The sequence below is a fragment of the Chenopodium album genome, chromosome 19, assembly GCF_948465745.1.
Source record: "Chenopodium album chromosome 19, dcCheAlbu1.1, whole genome shotgun sequence".
Classification (NCBI taxonomy): Eukaryota; Viridiplantae; Streptophyta; class Magnoliopsida; order Caryophyllales; family Amaranthaceae; genus Chenopodium; species Chenopodium album.
In genome coordinates this window covers 27,930,801-27,940,567 of record NC_137852.1, presented here as the reverse complement: position 1 = coordinate 27,940,567, position 9,767 = coordinate 27,930,801, and the positions used below count along the sequence as shown (strand labels likewise).

Genomic DNA, 9,767 nt, shown 5'->3' with positions numbered 1-9,767 from the left:
CACGATCAGCTCATGTGCGGCCGCACAGAGCTGATGTGCGGCCGCACACGCAGGCTGTGCGCCTGCACATGCCTCGTGTGCGGCCGCACATCCTGTGCGTGCTCCTTCCTTCCTTTTTTTTCTCAAAAATTTGATACTTACTGCCTTTGTGGGTGCGCACATGAATCATGACGGTGATGAGGAACAACATAGGCAGTAGCTAAAATCATTTTCAAAGTCCTCAAAGTTGAAAATTCATGTGCACACCTCAAAAATTCACTAAGTATCAATTTCCTCCATTATTCAAAATATGAATTTCCTATCTCACCTCTCTAAAAATTCTTACCCTTTTACCTCAAATTTCGATAAGAATCGAAAAAAATACGATTTGTGCCACGAACACCTTTCATCCATCATGCATGCTTGTTGAATTCCTATCCCACAAACGGACATCCTAAAAATCCAAATAAAAAGAGAAGTAAAAGAAAAGACAAAGTAATAAAAGAAACAAAAATAAGAAAATTCAAAAATCAAAGAGAAAGGTTAGAAACTCCGGGTTGCCTCCCGGGAAGCGCTTGCTTAAGGTCCTAAGCTCGACCCTTCCTCCTAATCACGGAGGATCAAAGAACACCACCTTCTTCAAGGTGGTTGATAAAGCAAATTTTCCTTCAACCTTTGGCAACTTCTCATTGTTGCTTGAGGAAACTCTCACAAACTTCTTTTCAAACTCTTCTTTTTCACTTTTCAATTTCTTTCTTTTTCTTGCCTTCTTTGAGTCACGAGCCTTTTTCTTTGGCTTGAGTTCAACATCCTTTGTCATGGAAGCTTTCTCTTCCTCATGAGAATTAAGCTTGAACCAATTTGGAAAACCAATATCTTTCTCATCCTTTGGCTTTTGAATCTCAAATTCTTCTTCACTAACAACATCAATACTTGCACAAACATGATCAACAAACTCAAAAGCATTGTTAGTGGAAGAATCTACCATGCACACATCATCAATGGAACGAGAAAGACTAGCACATGCAATATCTTGGACACAAGACAAAGACTCATGCATTGGTTTAAACTTAAAACTCTCTTCTAAATTCCCACACCTCAAAGTAATTTGACCTCCTTTGACATCTATTAGAGCTCCCGAGGTAGCTAAGAAAGGCCTCCCTAAGATGATTGGAATATGTTCATCTTCTTCAATCTCTAGAACAACAAAATCCACCGGAAAAACATACGCTCCAATCCTTAAGGGGACATCATCAATTCTTCCCTTAGGAAGCTTAATAGAACGGTCGGCCAATTAAAGTGTTATCTTGGATGGTTGAAGCTCACCAAGATCAAGCCGCTTGAAAACCAAGAAAGGCATAATGCTAACACTAGCACCAAGGTCACACAAAGCATTTTCAAAAAGCATTTTCTTAATTTGACAAGGGATTGAAATATTCCCCGGATCTTCCATCTTCCTTGGGAGTTCACCATGGATAAGAGCACTAAAGCACTTCCCTCCTTCCACCGAACTACCCTCATCAAAATCCTCTCTCTCTTCTAAGAACTCCTTAACAAACTTGGAGTACTTAGGCATGTCGGGAATCGGTTCAGTAGGGGGTGTAGAATCATGAACATCCTTAAAAGCTTCAAGGAATTTCCCAAATTGCTCATCCATTTTGAATCTCAAGTATTTTTGGGGATATGGAAGATTAGGAATTCTCTCTATCTCACTCATCCTTTCATCAACACACTCTTCTCTTTTGTCTACCTCACAATAGATCTCCTTAGACTCTACTTTTTCCTCTTCATTCTCCTTAGCACCACACTCATCCCTTCCCTCTTTTGACCAAGAAACTCCCTCATCAAAATCATCTCCACCACTAGTGGCAATAGAGTACACGGGTTTCTTTGGTTCAACACCTTGGGAAGGCAAAGATGAAGGACTAGCAAAATCCTTAATAGTGCTTGCTAATTGAGTAATTTGAGTCTCAAGCATCTTATTGTGGGTCATCATCTCATTGAATTTCTTATCACTAACCGCCATATAGGTGTTAATGATCTTAGTTTGATTATCAATCAACTCTTCCAAGGTTGTCTTAGGAGAAGAAGGTTGTGAATAGGAATTTTCATTTTGAGTCTTTGGAGCAAAACCGGGTGGGGGACCTCTTTGAGCATTGTTTTGAAAATTTCCCCTTCCTTGGTTGTTCCAATTACTCCTATTTTGATTTGAACCATAACCTTGATTATGGTTACCACCACCATGATTATGGTTTCCATTACCTTGGTTATGATTCACATAACCTTGGTTTTGATTACCATAATTATGATTTTGATTACCATAATTTTGGCCTTGATTTTGGCTACTATAACCTTGGTTATTATTACCACGAGAACCTTGATTTCCTTGGTTCCTATAACCACCATTATGATTATAGTTGTCAAAATTGCCTTGGTTTTGGTAATTCCTATTCCATTGGCCTTTTTGATTATCAAACCTTTGAACATTGTTGTTTGACACAAAATTGACATGTTCACATTCATTGTCAAACTCATCAACACATTCATTAGGACAAGCACTAGAGTCATGATCATACGATCCACATGCATCACAAAACAAGCAACCCAAAGGCATATTATGTGAAGAGGGAGGGGGTTGAGAGTTAGAAGGAGTACCTCTCCCCTTAAATTGGGAGGGAAGATTAGAAGCTTGAGAAGAGGTAGAAGTGCTCTCCAACTTAGCTTTGATTGCGGTGACCTCCTTTCCTAAATTTGTCATTTGAGAGGAAAGGTTGTTGATTGCATTGAGATGGTCCACCGAATACAATGAAGATTTTTTGCTTGAAGAGTCTCTCTCCCCATCTTGCCAATCCCTATAATATGTCACCACATCCTCAATGATGTCCACAACTTCTTCCTCGGTTTTTTTCATGATAGGGCCCCCGGCCCCTCCATCAAGGCATGACTTGCCTTGGGGACTTAAACCGCCATAGAAGATTTGGATCACTTGGTATGTGGGGATTCCATGATGAGGGCACTCCCTTTGATACTCTTTAAATCTCTCCCATGCTTCATAGAGACTTTCATTTGGCCTTTGCTTGAACCCTTGAATCAAGGCTCTTGCCTCCGCCGTCTTCTTTTGGGGATAGAAACGGGAAAAGAAAGCCTTTGTAACATCATCCCAAGTTCTCAAGGAGTTGGGCTTCACCTCCTTGTCTAGCCACTCCAAAGATCTTCCTATTAGAGAGAAAGGGAACAACTTGAGGCGGATGAATTCTTGAGAGACCCCATTGACTTTGATAGTGTTGCAATATTTTTCAAATTCTTTCAAATGGTTCAATGGGCTTTCATTCTTAGCCCCACTATATTGCCTTTCTCTCAATCAAGGTGATCATTGCCGGACGGATTTCGAAGTCGTTTGCCGGGGTAGTTAGTGGAGCAATTCCACTCTCAAATCTATATGCCCCGGGCACTCCAAGCTCCTTCAAGGCTATTCTAGGATGTTCACCCATTCCTTGTTCTTCTTGAACTTCTTCTTCACTCGAAGAGCTATAAGCCAAATATCTAATATCCACTCTTCTTCTTGAAAAAGTCCTTTCTATTTCCGGATCAAGGGGAACAAGGGGACGATCACGGGTTCTATGCATGCAAAACTCACACAAAAATGTTAGTAGCACGGCTACAAATGTAGCCTAGAGAAACAAAATCTTTTTGTATTTTATCAAAATGAAATAGACTCAAAAACAACATAAACTCAAGCACCATTCCCCGGCAACGGCGCCATTTTGATGTGGCGGAGAATGGTAGGTCGTTGGGCTACCACCCCACCCTATCAAACAATATTTATAGCTTAACTAACCCCTATATAGCGTAGTGGCAAGTCAAGGTCGAACCCAAGGGAATGGATATCAAGTGCACGAAGTCTAGATCAAGCTATTTCGGAATCAAAAAGGGGTTTGAAGTAGTACTAAAGCTAAACTAGGTAATGCAAACTTGTATTAAATCAATCTAAGACACTAGGGCAATGGATCCACATGCAATCATAATGGAATCAATAATTTGGGAGGTCAAACCGACTAAGTCAAACGATATGAAGGAAAATCATCATGTATCCAAAAGAGCATACTAAGGTGGTTCACCTAGAGGTCTAACTAGCGTCAACTACGCTAAACACTAACTAGGGAACGTCACAAAGCACCTCAATCGTGAAATTGCAAGTCTCCTAATCAATGGTCCGTATCATAGCAAACATACAATGCAATCTAGTGTATTAATCAAAGATGGCCAAACCTCAATTAATCACACACATGCACATGAAAGATCAACCAATTTAATCATATCATCAACTCCATCAATTATACCCAAATTACACTATTCCATCATTCATACATGCTTTACCATCTCCCTAGCTAGGAAACTACTCACTAGCCATAAAAATGGAGATCAAAACTACAACATTCATCAAATTCATCATCAACATGCTTGAATTCAAAGATTAAACCAACAATCAATCAAAATTCAATCAATAACCAAATCAATCATCAACAACATGAAAAACTAATGATATCAACTAAAATCAAACTTGAATTGAGATTAAGAAGAAGATCCTTACAAAACTTTGATCAAAAGATCAAATTCAATGATGAATTCTTGAACAAACACCAAAGATCATGAGTTTCTCTCTCTAAAATTCTTCCAAAAACTAACTATCAAATTCAATCTAAAACTTCCTTCCTAAAAATAGGTATAAATAACTATATATACAAGGAGGAGGTCGGTAATGACGCCCAAAAATAGACCCTCGTAAGTGCGGGCGCTCGGAGGAGGGAGAATAGCGCGCACGGGACATACCCAGGCATGTGCGCCCGCACGCACCTGGTGTGCGGCCGCACACGACCAATGTGCGGCCGCACACTCCCTTTGTGCGCCCGCACATAGCTGGGTTTCCCCCCTTCTTCTCTTCGTCCTAGCTCAAGTGGTGCACGCATCAGGATGACGATGATGGAGGACAAAGTGGGCAGAAACTTTCTTGAATTTCTTGAAGAATAAAAGCCATGAATAAGGCATAAACAAAACCTTGAAGCTTGCCCCTTGGATCCACCTTTGACTTGGATCTTCTTGCACCTTCTTTAGGCATAAAAGCAATGAAAACTCGTAGAGAGGAGGCTCGGGAATTCTTGGACAATCAATTACCACCTACAAGCAAAAGATAAAAAGCAAGTAAAAGAGAAAAATAACAAGTAAACTAGAAAAAGACATGAAAAAGAGAAATAAACTACAAAAAGCATAAAATGAGGAAAACAAGAATAAAACTAAGGAAAACTAAAGAAAAAAGAGATAAAATGAAATAAAAATCATCCAAAAAGGAACCATATGAGTGCCAAAAATGTCACTCATCAACACCGGCAGCTCGTCGGATATTATCAGCCTCCGGTGCCTAGAGAAGCTGAAATACAACGTCAGCAGCATGCATCCGGTTACCCACCCCTTGGTTGGCTACCCAGCCGGCAGAAATGACTTGCCTATCCGGTTGGGAGAAAAAGGCCAGGGGCGGCATATTGTCGTCAGGTTCTTGGTTGTTGAGGAGTTGACCGCCTACAATATCATCCTTGGTAGGCAAACCCTCAACGAAGCCAAGGCAGTCATTATCCCGTCTCTCATGCTCATCAAGTATGAGCGGGATGACGGCTCTGTTGGTTCCCTGAATGGGGATCAGAAGACGGCAAGGGAGTGTTATCTCTCAGCCGTGAAAGATACTGTGGCCAAGGACGGCCAAGAGAAGGAACGAATAAACCTTGACGATGTAAAGGATGCAAACCCTGCCCCACCAGCCGTTGGTAAGAAAAGAAAAGCACCTCTGCTGGTGCAGGTGAAGAAAGAGAAGAAATAGCAATCACTGACCGGTGAACGGTCAGACGAGCTCCGTCCCCAACCGGTTGGAAAAAACATTGATCTCGTTCTGGACGACAGCCGTCCAGAGCGTACGGTGAAGGTTGGGACGGTTGCTTATGCTACTTTGGGTGTAAGCTTGCACCTTCTGCTGCAAAAGTTCAAAGACATTTTTTCCTATGAAGTGGAAGAGATGCCAGGCGTCAGCCCGGATCTCGCTGTCCACAAACTCGCCATGGATCCCAAAAAGAAGCCCATCCGGCAAAAGAAAAGAAACCATGGCGAGGAAAGAAGTCATGCGGCAGCTGCTGAAGTCAAAAAGCTGCTAGACGCCAGGTTCATTCGGCCCTGTAATTTTCCCGACTGGGTGACCAATGTGGTCCTTGTCAAGAAACCGAATGGGACGTGGCGCATGTGTATAGACTACACAGATCTCAACAAGGCGTGTCCAAAGGACAGTTACCCGCTTCTAAAGATCGACAGTCTGGTCGACTCTACAGGCGGTCACGCCTTGATGAGTTTTATGGATGCCTATTCCGGCTTCCATCAGATACCCCTCTGGAAAAAAGATCAAGAGAAGACGGCCTTCGTCACTGATTTGGGGTTATTATGTTATACTGTGATGCCGTTTGGCTTGAAGAATGCGCCTGCCACTTTCCAACGGATGATTAATACGTTCTTCATTAATCAAATTGGGAGGAATGTGGAGGCGTACATAGATGACATGATAGTCAAATCCAAGCAACAGGCGGATCACCTTGCTGATCTTCGAGAAACATTCACCACCCTCAGGCGGCATAAGGTCATGTTAAACCCCAAGAAATGCGTCTTTGGTGTTGAGTCTGGGAAGTTTCTCGGATTCCTGATTGATCAAAGGGGGATACAGGCTAACCCCGAAAAGATACAGGCGGTAATTGACATGAAGTCACCCCGTTCTGTCGAGGAAGTTCAGAGACTAACTGGTTGCCTGGCCGCCTTGGGGAGGTTCCTCAGCCGGTCAGGTGACAAATGCCTCTACTTTTTCCAAGCAATCAGGAAGAAGGCCAGGTTCGAATGGAGAGACGATGCTGAGACGGCATTCCAGAAGCTGAAAGAGCACTTGCACTCTCTGCCTAGGCTGGTCAGTCCACTACCTAGGGAGACGTTGTATATGTATTTAGCCGTCTCAGATAATGCTCTCAGTGCCGTTCTCCTTGCTGAGCGAGACGGCGTTCAACTCCCGGTTTACTTCATTAGTCATGTTCTAAAAAATGCTGAATTCCGGTACCCTGTGGTGGAAAATTTTGGTCTTGCTTTGTACATGGCATTCAAAAAGTTGAAGCCTTACTTTCTGGCCCATCCGGTGGTGATTTACACCGACCAGCCACTCAAGCGGCCAATGTCTACCTTGGAGTCATCCGGCGGAATGTTAAAATGGGTTATTGAAATGCAAAGTCTTGAAATCACTTACAAACCAAGAAAGGCAGTGAAAGGTCAGGCGTTTGCCGACTTCATTGTGGAAATGACCCGTCCGGTGGCTCCGGATAATCTCAATCAGGTTTGGAAAGTGTATGTAGACGGGAGTTCAACAAAAAACGGCTGTGGTGCAGGCGTAATTTGTGAGTCTCCTGAGGGGGACATATATGAGTATGCACTACGGTTCAAGTTTCAGGCCTCAAACAATGAAGCGGAATATGAAGCCCTGCTAGCCGGAATCCGCATGTGTAAGGCGGAAGGGGCAACAAAAATTGACTCCTACTCTGATTCACAGTTGGTCGTTAGCCAATTTGAGGGCACATTTGAAGCAACTCACCCGGCTATGATCAAATATCTTTAGGCGGTCAAAGAGGAGGCTGGGTCACTTGAGGAATTTCATCTGAATCAAGTACCCAGGTCTGATAACAACCAGGCGGATGCTTTGTCAAAACTTGCATCCTCCGCCTGTCATGATACGCCTCGGTCAGTCTTTTGGGAAGTACTTGAAAAAAGAAGCATCTATGAAGATCCCATTGGAGTCCTAGACCGAAGCTCTACTTGGATGGATGGCATCCGGGCTTATCTCTCAGACGGGACACAACCTGATTCTCCACAGGAGGCAGCCGTTCTGAAGAAGCGAGCTGCTAACTTCGAGTTAAGAAATGGAGACCTCTTCAAGGCGGGGTTTCTTAAGCCTCTTTTGAAGTGTGTAACCCCAGAAAAGGGGAAGGAAGTTCTCGAAGATTTGCACTCAGGGTTCTGCGCCTCCCATATAGGCTGCAGATCCCTAGCCGTTAGAGCCACACGACATTATTTTTGGCCCACTTTAGAGGCAGACGCCAAGGAATTGGTGAGAAAATGTGACAAGTGCCAGAAATTTGGCAAACTTATTCACCGTCCGGCTACTGATCTGACGGCCATCCACAGCCCAATCCCGTTTGCAAAATGGGGCATGGACATCTTGGGTCCTTACACGCCTGCACCAGGCGGAAAGCGCTACATTTTGGTGGCTGTGGATTATTTTACCAAGTGGGTAGAGGCTGAGGCGGTAAAAAATATCAGGACCTCAGACGTGATCTCCTTCATCTGGAAGAACATCATCACCCGGTATGGGGTTCCTATGTCTATGGTGTTTGATAACGGGCCTCAGTTTGAGACGCCTCAGCTCAAGACTTGGTTGGGAGATCAGGGGATCTCAAGTTATTTTGCATCAGTTGGCTGGCCCCAAGCAAACGGCCAAGTTGTAGCCTTCAACAAATTAATCTCAGACGGTATAAAGAAGAAAATTGAAAGAGCCGGTGGCTTATGGGCTGAAGAATTAATTCATGTCCTATGGGCCATCCGGACAACTGCAAAGGGGGCAACCGGTGAAACCCCATTTCTCATGGTTTATGGTGCTGAAGCCGTCTTGCCCATTGAGCACTATGAGCCTACTCTCCGAGTCATGCTATATGATGAAGAGGCAAACTGGGAGACAATGCGCCTAGCATTGGACTCACTTCCAGAACGCAGGGGCAATGCCGCCTTACGTCATGAGATTTACCGTTAGAGAATGACAAGAGCCTACAACAAGAGAGTACACAGGCGTCCCTTGAAAGTGGACGACCTTGTGTTACGAAAAATGGAGGCAACCGGTAGGGCCAATGAGCTTGGAAAGCTAACTCCTAATTGGGAAGGCCCCTACCGGATTTATGAAGAAGTAAGAGACGGCACTTACCGCCTGGAAACTCAAGACGGCAGGCGCCTGCCTAGAACTTGGAACGTAGATAATTTGAAAAGATCCTACGTCTGAGATTTTGTAAATTTTTTGTAAACAAGAAGTGTACATTAATGAGGAATGGCTTTTTGTTTTCATTTTTGAAGTTTTATATCCCGTCTGAAACACAGACGGGTTGCATGTTTATTTTTCTAAGTTTGATACTTGGAAATTGAATGAATGAACGCCTGATTGGCAAAGAGGCCAATGGCCAGATAATTAAGCTGAGCATAAAAATGCTCAGTGGCTACACAGCCGGTCTCAATCAAGACCAATGGCCAATGGCTAGACAGCTGATTTTCCCATAAAATCGCTTGTCCCTACATGGACCAAGGCGTCCGGCGACACCCTTCCGGGTGCAATCGTCGCAAAGAGAAGCCAACATGCTTACTCTACGTACCAATGCAGGCGGCCACGATTGGACGGCTGAATCAGCCACTCATAGCCGTCTGCCTGAACAACTTAAGGAAATATTAAGGTTGGAGAACCGGATGTCAATTGACATCAGTGGGCTTCCTCTACCGGCTACATTTCTTAAGCGTTTTTTCGCATTAAAATTGTACACACCCTCGTCTGGGGCAAAAGAGTTGTACAAATGGCTAAATGAACTTCACCTAGAGGGTCATAACCGTCTAGGTAGAAGCGGAAATGCCTGTAAACGTATCATGCTCTCTGCAGCATCAGACGTTCCCAAGTCAATCAACCAACC

The 9,767-nt window shown here is 43.6% G+C and overlaps 1 non-coding gene across 1 annotated transcript; it reads left to right on the top strand.

The window, feature by feature from the left end:
- The first annotated feature begins 2,978 nt into the window (after positions 1-2,978).
- Positions 2,979-3,084, top strand: LOC145596199 (small nucleolar RNA R71). Its single transcript, XR_014103083.1, has one exon. It is a non-coding gene; the product is annotated as a small nucleolar RNA R71 (small nucleolar RNA).
- The last annotated feature ends 6,683 nt before the right edge of the window (positions 3,085-9,767 follow it).